Here is a 10,575-nt window from a genome sequence, read left to right as displayed (position 1 = left end):
AAAAAAAAGGAAAGAAAAACATAATATAAAAACTATTTGCAAGTTGGGCGTGGTAGCTCCCCACCCACCTACAGGTGGCTCCCCTGTCTGTAATCCTAGCACTTTGGGAGGCAGAGGTGGAAGGATCGCTGCTTCTCACCCACCTACAGGTGTCTCCCATGCTTGTAATCTCAGCACTTTGGGAGGCAGAGGTGGGAGGATCACTTGAGCCCAGGAGTTCGAGACCAGCCTGAGTAACTTAGTGAGACCCTGACTCTACAAATAATTGAAAAAATTAGCTGGGCATGGTGACTCCTGCCTGTAGTCCTAGCTATTTGGTCTTGAACTCCTGGCTTCAAGCAGTCCTCCCACCTCGGACTCCCAAAGTGCTGGGATTACAGGCATGAGCCACCACACCTGGCCTATCCTACCTATTTGGGAGGCCAAGCTGGGAGGATTGCTTGACCCTGAAAGGTTGAGGCTGCAGTGAGCCATTATTGAGCCACTGCACTCTAGCCTGCATGGCAGAGCAGGATCTTATCTCAAAAAAAAAAAAAAAAAATTTACAGTTGTGTGCCATAGCTTATTAGCAACAGAAGAGAAATTATAGCACAATATTGCTGATACCACAAGGGAACACATATTTGTGGTGTCTGTCTTTCATGTGTTTTTATTTTAGGAAATGAATGCTGATGTTAGGCAACTTAACCCCTTCCTTGTGACTTTTGCTCCTATTTGCAAGCTGGGTATCTCTTACACAGGCATTAACAAGTAGGCTGACTGTCGGGACAAGCCCAGAGATGGCATTGTTTGTATTTGCTGATAAATGACTCTGGGGCTGTGAAGACTCAGAACCAAGGAGTGACTCAGAAAGTCAGGGGCCCATGTCATTCTGCTCTGGGCTCAAACGTGCAGTGCAGCAGCACCAGGACTTGACAGCCCTACGGCTCCATCAGCTTTCTGTTTTCATTGCTTTACGATGCCATGAGTGGAACTATTGGCAAATCAGAGTTACACCCCAGCTTTTCAGTCTTTCCCCTAATTCTTGCTCTATCAGAGGTCGAGGACAACAGTATAATGATTCATAGGCCCTACTTCCTGGCAAGTAATCACTTTCCCACGGTGAGTAATGATTTATACTGAGAGGAGTAAAGAATAGTGATTTGCTTTTTTCTATGTGGCCTTTCTGCTGACAGAGGGTTGGCTAGGAATACTTTTTTTTCCTTTTGTAAGGTCATCTAGAAAATGTTTTAAAGGATTTTAATGTTTTAAACGTAGGCTCTTTAAATATATATATTATTCGTAGAGCACTGGAATAATCCCCTCATATACTTCGTTAAAAAACAAAGACAATTTTGAAATTTCCTTTTTTATGTTGGCATGTAAGGACTCAGTGTGCCTCATAGAAGACAAGAGCTATCGAGGCCTACTACAACCCCACTTTTTAGATGGGAACACGGAGACCCAGAGAAGTTACTTGAGTTGTTCCTTTCCACAGAACTGGTTAGTGACGGAGACAGGTTGAGGCTTAAATTCGCTCATCATAGGCTATGATTTTATCTAACATTAGGTTTACTTCTACCATGTCATAAGGGGAAATCTAGGTTTAAAGAAGTCTGTGACTTTCACAGTGAACCACATGAATTAATGACAGAAGGGTCAAGGCAGGAGCATGGTAATTGGTATCGGATGGACCTTGGCTAGAATCGTGGCCCTGGAACTGCGTGATGTTGGCTAATTTACTTGATTTATCTGAGTATGTTTTCTCACTTTACAGATGAGAATGGGGATAGTAATGTCAATTGCATATCATCTGATGTAAGAATAAGAGATAAGGCATGCCAGCCTCCTGACACATGGTAGGCTTTCAATAAACAGAAGCTCTAATTATTTTTTAAAACGAAGCAACACCTGTCCTTGCTCTCTGGGGTTCCTTTTCAAAGCAGCCCTAGTTATACTTCACACTATCTTAGAACTTTGCTTTGTCAGACTCAACAGCTAGTTTTCTCAAGCCACTACTGAAATTTTTCCCTTAGTACTTTGCGTCTGAGTTGTCTCACTTCCTGGAAGCCCCGTCACAGGCCAGTACGCTGTTACAGAACATGATCTGAAACCTCACTGGCAAGGGAAGTCCCCTTCAAAAGAGGCATTTTTTTCCCTTCTGGAGTTTCACACTTCTCTTTCGGATCATGCAGGCAACCCCTCAACCCGAGGACACAGATGAAGGCCCTGCCCTGACTGTCCTGTGGCCAGTGTGGGTGCAGTGGGGAGGCTGAGGGTCTGGGCACGTTTGCCCCATATGTCGTCACTCCCACCATTTCTGCCTCTGTACCTCCATGTCCTTTCAGCTTCCCCACAAATGGCCTTTTTTTTTTTCTCTTCCCTTTGGTCTCCCCCTCCCACCTCATCAGGACCAGCTCTTGAAACATCCATTGGAAATTTAGAGGAGTCTGTGATATGTGAGGGATTACTGGAGCTTTGCATTTCTGTGTGTTCTCACTTCCTTTAGAGCTCACAGGGATTTCCTAAGCAGCCTCTTTGGTGCCCAGTGGCCAACACTGCCTCCCTCCCCCTGTGATGGGGAATTGCCATCTAGGTGCAGGTGGTTCTTCTTTTACTTCTTCTTTTCTAAAACACACAGTTGCAAAAATATGCACCTTATGTTCAGGTCTGGCAATGAAACAAGTTGCTCTAGTGATTTTTGTAGTGTTTTTTCTATAACTGAAATGCTATTTACATATCATGATAAAATATAGTCCATTTCATTAAATGGGCTCATTCCTTTAATCCAAATGTGTGTGTGTGTGTGTGTGTTTAGTTTAGTGCCATACTATCTAGATATTTTGTCACCAGGGAATTTCCCACTTCAGTGTACATTGTAACATAAGTGAACAATCTGCAATATATTTTTTTTTGAGACAGAGTCTTGCTATGCTGCCTAGGCTGCAATATTTTTTAAACATTAATATTTAAATAGAGATTTGTACTAAGTGTTTTGAAAATCCTTTAAATCACATTAAATATCATAAAAGAGATTTTTCATGAGAAAATATAGCCTCAATCCCATCCTTTTATTTTAATGATTGGTTTTGCTTTCATATACTAACTTTCATTTTTTATTCTTGTATTATAATTTCATTAGGGTGGGGTTTAAAATTTGTACTATCAGAGTGAAACTAGCTATTGCCTCACATTTACGGCTTTTCTGATTTTGTGTGCACTGTCCTCTGTAAACTATAATGGACCAAGCAACTATGAAACCAACATCTTCTTCCCTATAGTTGGTCCCCTGGGAAGCCCCTGGATCAAGCTCCAATTCTGGCAGTTTCTCTTTCTTTCAAGAACAACAGACAAAGTTCCAGCATGGCTTATTTTATTCATTCCACAAATATGTATTCAGAGTGTACCAAATATTGAGTGCTACTATGTTGATTGGGGACACAGGATGTATAATCATTTTGACATATTGAAGACGGAGGGAAAACACACGGAGGAAACTATTTTGGTGCTTTTGTGATTCTGTAAGTGGCTCAGAGTCAATTAGAGGAAAACGTGATCTCTGTTTTTGGGTTCTGCAAGGTTGGAAGAAGTGGATATGGAGATAAAGTAAAATGAGGGGGCATGGTAAACTGTGGCCTGGTGATGGGGTGGAGTTTGTATTTCCGGATACATAAAGTAATGAGCCTTATGATTGGCTGGATTGGATAGCTTAGTGTCTGGGACAATAAACTAGGAGTTTTGCTTATTTGTTGGTGAGTGGGGGAGGTGGGTAGGGGAGATTTAAACTGAATTAGCAGGATTGATTCTCACTGAAAAGGAGACAAAGACAATTCTAACAGATTTCAGGAAAACAGAACTTTATTGCTTATGTAACCAAAAAGTCCCAGGCTGGAATTGACCTCAGTTTTGGCTGAAATTAAGTCTTCCAACAAAAGTTCTATAAATTTGCCTTTCTTCAGCTTTCGACTTAGCTTTCTTCCTTATTCTATTTTAGGCAGGCTTCCTCATATGATGGCAAAGATGGCTATAAACATTTATGGCTTAAATTCTACAAGTTTTGAAGCTTTGTTGGGAAGTATATGTCTTTTTTGCTTTGTTTGGCCCAGCTTGGCTAGTCTCAATCCATATGGTTTGGATGAGGGCTAATCCTGGAGGCAGGTGGTAGGATTGACCCTTATACAAACCATATCGATTGAGAATGGCAAATGGTACTTCTCCAAGGGGAAGGAATGTGTTGTGTTATCAGGAGAGGCATGCTGGGTAGGTGAAAACCAAGAATGACCACAATATAGATCTCTTTGAGGATCTGTTGAAAGAAATCGACCTTCTGTCTTTAGAAAAGTGTTCTTGGCTGGTTGTGGGGCTCATGCCTGTGATCCTAGCACATTGGGAGGCCAAGGCAGGAGGATCACTTGAGCCCAGGAGCTTGGGACAATCCTGGGCAACATAGCAAAACCTGACCTTTATTGAAAAGATTAAAAAAAAAAAAAAAAAGCCAGGGGTGGTGGCACACTCCTATAGTCCTGGCTACTTAGGAGACTAAGACAGGCGCATCACTTGAGCCCAGGAGTTCAAGGATGTGGTGAACTATAATTATGCTACTGCATTCCTATCTGGCCAATAGAGTGAGACCCTGTCTCAAAAAATAATAATAATTATAAAATAAAACATAAAGCACATATAAACATAACATTATTCTGCTCACAATTTCAGAAGTTCACAGACCTTCTGAAGTTATATATATCCATACCCTAGAGTTCCGTAGATTCTAGCTCAAAAACTCTGCTCTGTAGTATGGAATAATTGTGGATAAGCATTGTGACTTTTTGGTCATATCTCCCACACCCACTAGAAAGACTTACACGTATTAAGCCCTCAATACATTTAGTGATTACATGAATGAATGAACCAAGTAACATTTTTTTTTTTTTTTGTGATCCAGTATACTGGTATTATGCTCATGTTTTATATATGTTTCCTTATTCATTCTTCTAACATTATTTTATGAATAAAGAAACAGAAGCTAAGCTAGGGAATAAAGTGAGCTGAAAACCTATAATTGACAAACCTGGAAAGGAGATGAGAGCAGCTGTGAAGTTCAAGGGCAGAAAGTCTACAGGAGCAGGGGGTTAGTCTGGGGTGTCAGAGAATGTTGTGGGATTCACTCTTGTGGCTCAGCTGATCCTAGTTCACAGCCTCAGCCAGGGAGGCCATCACCTCTGAGGCCTCAGGCCACTATGTGGCTGCTAACCCTATGTAGTTCTTGTCAGTGGCAAAAACATTTTACCATTTTCTCCCCATCATAGCCCCTTAAAATAATACTTTAGTCTCGTATTTTTAGTTTCTACTTCAGAACCTGCACTTGAGCTAAAACTGTATTGTTGTGGTTGAGATTTATTTTCAACTCAAATGTTGGATTAACTCGTGGGATAATTAGAAGCCCCATAGATAGTTGCTCAAGTTAGTTTAAACTCATCTTTGGAAGATCCCAGAATTGTCAAGGTTGTACTTCTGAAAAAATGATGAAAACTATATGTAAGTGGCTGGAGAGCAAGCAAATTGAACAGCAGATAAAAGAGAATGTCTTCAGTCTTATGGCATATCAAGTATTGGGTCAGCAGAAGAAAGTGGTTCAAACAATTACCATGAAGTCACCAAGTTTGGCAGATTTGAGAGATCACATGTTTAAAGAGAGATTTTTGTTCTGTTTTCTTGCCTCAGGGCCCTTGTGAATTGATGAATATGAAGGCACTAAGAAAGCAGAAATAGAACTGAGGAGAATGAAATAACTGTCTCTACCTTTCTCGAATTGTCTAATTTGGAAGGAATGAAAGCTAATAAGCAACTCTCTGCAAGAAGACATATGGCTTAGGTTCCGCTGAGCTATTGGTGATTGATTCCATGCATATATATTAACTGCTGGTATATGTATATACAATACATGTGCTTCTGCAAAGAATCGTAGACTTGATGCATTTTTAAATATTTCTTAAGGACTTACTACTGAGTGTCAGTATGAGAGGATCATTTACTTCCTTTTCCCATTAATTTTGATAGCCTGGATTGAGCAACTTTCTTCTTACCTAGTATTGTTTTATGAGGTGCATTAGCGTTTTCTTTGTGTGTATGTTTGTGTGTGTGTAGCTTTATTAACCATATTGTTTGGGCTTTTGATAAAGCAGAGATTCTGATATGGTATACATTTTGAACTAAGTATTCATTGAATAAATGAATGGGGATGTATATTTAAGACACTGTGCTAGCCAAGGGTGAGAAGGGGTGTGTAATGGTAGAGCAGCAAGGTGAGATAAGATATTAAAAGACACCTGCTGAGAATGTTATTTTATATGGCAGAAGGATGTTTGCAGATGCAGTTAAATTAAGGACCTTGAGATGGTGTATGTTATCTTGGCAGGCCCAATGTATACATCAGGGTCCTTATGAAAGGGAGGCAGGAGAACAGAATGAGTAGTGAGAAGAGTGAATGGATAATATCGAGGACATGCTTAGGGACCCAAAGAAGCTTGCTATGGTAGGGCTTGGTGGACTATGCACTGGTGAGAAAGGCTAGGCCATGCTGTGGAAGCAAACAAATCTGTGTTGTAAAGTGACAGAGTTTCTCTCTTGCTCATGCCAAGTCTGCTAAATGGCTGAGTGATTCTCAAGGGCAGCCCTGACTCATGTGATGGGTCTGCTGTGTGTGCTTTCCTGGTAGCCAGGCAGGTCAGGAGAATGCTAGAAATGAAACACTTCCTTCTGGTGGCCGGAAGACGTCACATGGCTACATCTGTTAATAATTCGAAGGTGGTAGGACAATATAATATTCCCTTGTCCTAAAAGAGGGAAGCTAGAAATATTGGTAAGTAGCACATATATCTTCTCCATTATCTCAACTTTGTTGGGTAGAGAAGCATTTTAAATAACTTTGGAATTTACATGTATTCCTTAAATATCTAGTGATAACTCCATGTCTAAATCCGGGGTACACACTTTCTTCCTTAAAGATGTTTGAAAGTCCTGCATTCTCTCAGTATTGTTACAGAGCCACATTTCAGTTGAATTGTTAGTGCTGAGAAAAGCATTATTTATTTCATTTTTATGTTAGGTTTTTTTAGAGACAGGGTTTTGCTATGTTGCCCCGGCTGATCTTGTACTCCTGGGCTCAAGTGCTCCTCCTATTTCAGCCACCCGAGTAGCTGGTATTACAGGTTCGCACCATAATGAAAAAGCATTATGATTAACCTAGTAAATTGATTTTTAATAGTGCATTATTTGATTTTCAAGGGCTTACAAAACCACTTCTAGAGAGCTAAACGCAATGAATACAAGCAAGCTAATAATGAAGGTGAGAAACCACATGCTGCTGAATTGAGTATGTAGCAACATTTGTAAAGAAATGGCAAATCATATCTAATTATTTCATTGTGCTTACCTTTCCTCAGTCAGAAAGCCTTCATTTCTCTAGACATTCCGTGGTGATTTGACATCAATTAATATCTACCTGCAGCAAAGTGTTGACAGTGTTTCTAAATTCACAAGCCCAACATTTTGCAGTATTGGGCATAAGTGAAGGAGCTTTTCAGGTTGCTGCTAAAGCAACTCAAAAAGATGCGAAGTAGATGTGAAACCTTCATATTTGGTACTTCTATAGCAAATTGTCTTCTCTCCTAGAAGAGAAGCCAGGAGACAGACTAATCCGTTTCTCTAATCCATGTGTTGTTTGCTGAGGCTCCCAAAGCTCTGGGAAGGAATTTACTTGCAGTTCTCTAGAGATGGAGGCAGGGAGCTTGAGTGTGAGTCCAGTGGAGACTCTCTTTGGAATTTCATCTGATCGGAGGGTCACCGTCAGTTTCTCTTCTCAGCAGACCTAGGGAAACACCAGGACTAACACCCTGGAGGGAGCCAGCTTCAGGATTATTTAGGGCTTGATTAATTAATTAAGGTGTGACTCTAGGGCTTAAACAGTAGTTAACTAAGAAATATGTATTTGTTTTATAAAAGATGAAATTTATGGAACAGTATATCAAGAATTGCTAATATTTTATAATATATGTCAATCTAAGTTCTTTCCATACATCATTTCATTTAAAGCACACACAAAAATGCAGATGATGCCAAGCGCAGTGGCTCACGCCTGTAATTCCAGCACTTTGGGAGGCTGACAGAGGTGGATCACTTGATGTCAGGAGTTCGAGACCAGCCTGGCCAACATGGTGAAACCCCATCTCTACTAAAAATACAAAAATTATCCAGGCATGGTGGCATGCACTTGTAATCCCAGCTACTCGGGAAGCTGAGGCAGGAGAATCACTTGAACCCAGGACGGGGAGGTTGCAGTGAGCCGAGATCGTACCACTGCACTCCAGCCCGGGCAACAGAGTGAGAATCCGTCTCAAAAAAAAAAAAAAAATGCAGATGAAGATGAAGGCCCTGTCTTGATTGTCCTGTGAACAGTATGCAGTGGGGAGGCTGAAGGTCTGGCCCCCTTTGCTTCTGGTGTCTTCACCACCAACACTTCTGCTCCTAAGTCTCTGTGTAGTCTAAGGGATTATTAATTATTTCCCATTTTATGGGTAAGGAAACTGAAATCCAGAGAAATGGAGTGAGTTGGTCAAGTGTACACAACTCATTTCTTGCTGTAGTATTTGCTGTTCACACACTGTGTGTATTACCCTTTAATAGACTAATCTAAAAGATTAATCTAAAAGATTAGATAGATTCAATGCCACTATAGCCTGGTGTTATACATATCGCTATCTTCCTGTTGAAGAGGAAGATTCTTAAATTCTGAGACATTTGATAACATGCCTGAGTTATGTGTAAAAGCTTAGATTTAAATTTGGGCCTCCTGACTTGAATCTTGCGTTTGACCATACCATATCTGTACCTAGCAGGTGGAGGAATCAGAATGCCCAAGGCCTAGATAACTCTAAATAAGGCCCAGTCTGAGTCATGCTTCACGGTTAGGTTCGTAAGTTCAGTGCTAAAAAGGTTGATTTTTCCTGTTTTTCTAGGGTCTGTTTGCTGGATTTAAGATACGCTGTCTCCAGAAATATGACAAAACAATTGTTTTGCTTGCTCATTTTTTGTTTTGTTTTGTTTTTCCTTCTTACAAGGTAACTAGTATCCCTAGCACACCAGAAATAATTGGTACTGATGTTCCTGACAAAAGGAATCTGCTAAAAGTGACCTTTAAATGCCTTTTGGTGGAGTGATTATTTAATTTAGGCAATTTGTTTTCTCAGAAAGGAATTAAAAGGTTCTATAGGCTTTGCTAGCTAAGATCTTTAGTTTTAATCACCTCCTTGAAAACATTCTCCTTAATCTATTCCGAGTAAGATGGTGGGTTTCTTTGTACTTTGGCCTTTAAATTTTGTTTTTTGTTTTTAGACAAACTCCGTCACCCAGGTTGGAGTATATTGTCACGATCGTAGCTCACTATCAACTTAAACTCCAGGGTTCAGCCATGGAACACAGGTGATCTTCCTGACTCAGCCTTTTGAGTAGCTGGGACTACAGGCCCACCACACTGTCTAATTACTTATTTTTTTATTTTTTGTAGAGATGAGGTCTTGCTATGTTGCCCAGGCTGGCCTCAAACTCCTGGCCTCAAGATATTTCCCCCTGCCTTGGCCTCTCAAAGCGGTAGGATTACAGTTGGTTCTTTAATTTTGAAATGCACAGATTAAGGAGGTTACTAACCAATGAATAGACCACTCCTTTTCTTATCTTACTCAGAATCTACTTGGAGAAAGTCAAACACAGAATCCCTTTGAATTTAATGGCCATTCCAGGTGGTTTGAACTGCCAAATAAGAAACAGGTCCTCTTCAATGTACAGTCTGCCAAGTATGAGGTCTGAATGACCATCATTATTATGTATTTAATGCACATAGAAAATCTATATGCAACCTTCCAGAGTGTGCCAGAAGTTTGGAATGCACATTATTATTGGCTCCATCTCAAACCAGTCATAAATCAAATAAAATAGCAGTTCCAGGGGAAGCATCATAGAGGCTTTTAGGCCCCCACGCTGTGTGAACCTGGTGAGAAAGGGAAGTCTGCTCTCACTGGACACTGGAACTGTTCGTCTCTGTCTCTGCTGTACTGTCCCTGTCTCTACCTCACTTAATAAGGAAATCATCTTTGCTTGATAACTAAAACAACCAAAAAGGCTGAGAAAGGGGAAAACCCACATCTGGATTTAAATACAAGGTAAGAAATGTTTTTCTCTTTAGGATATCCCACTCACTTTGGGAAAGTGATTTCATGTGATATATTATTCAAGACTCTCATCAGCAAATACTTTCTGAATGTATACTGTGTTCTAGGTATTGGGCCAGCTGCTGGGGATTAAACTTTGAACAAAACAGATAGAATCTATGTCCTCATGGGAGTGGCTAATGGGAGAGTCAGAAGAAAAAGAGTCAAGGCTAATCCAGCAAATGATTTGGTGAATGCTATCAAAGAGAGAATACACATGCTCTGCGAATACAAAGGAGGAACCTAACACCTAACCTGTACCTGGGAGCTGGGAAGGGTTTCTTGGAAGAGACAGAGACTAAAATGAAGAATAAGCATTAAGACAAAGCTGGGA

At 40.5% G+C, this 10,575-nt stretch overlaps 1 long non-coding RNA gene across 1 annotated transcript in view; it reads left to right on the top strand.

The window, feature by feature from the left end:
• LOC105506757 overlaps window positions 1–9,829 on the top strand; it is a 27,694-nt gene extending 17,865 nt beyond the window's left edge. The window contains exons 2-3 of the long non-coding RNA XR_001000988.1: window positions 5,701–5,851; window positions 9,718–9,829. This is a non-coding gene — a long non-coding RNA (uncharacterized LOC105506757). The remainder of the gene's footprint in view (window positions 1–5,700; window positions 5,852–9,717) is intronic.
• Window positions 9,830–10,575: the final 746 nt, after the last annotated feature.

This window comes from Colobus angolensis, unplaced genomic scaffold (assembly GCF_000951035.1).
Source record: "Colobus angolensis palliatus isolate OR3802 unplaced genomic scaffold, Cang.pa_1.0 Scaffold14, whole genome shotgun sequence".
Taxonomy (NCBI): Eukaryota; Metazoa; Chordata; class Mammalia; order Primates; family Cercopithecidae; genus Colobus; species Colobus angolensis.
The sequence above is the reverse complement of the archived record's forward strand: the minus strand, read 5'-3'. Positions and strand labels throughout refer to the sequence as shown.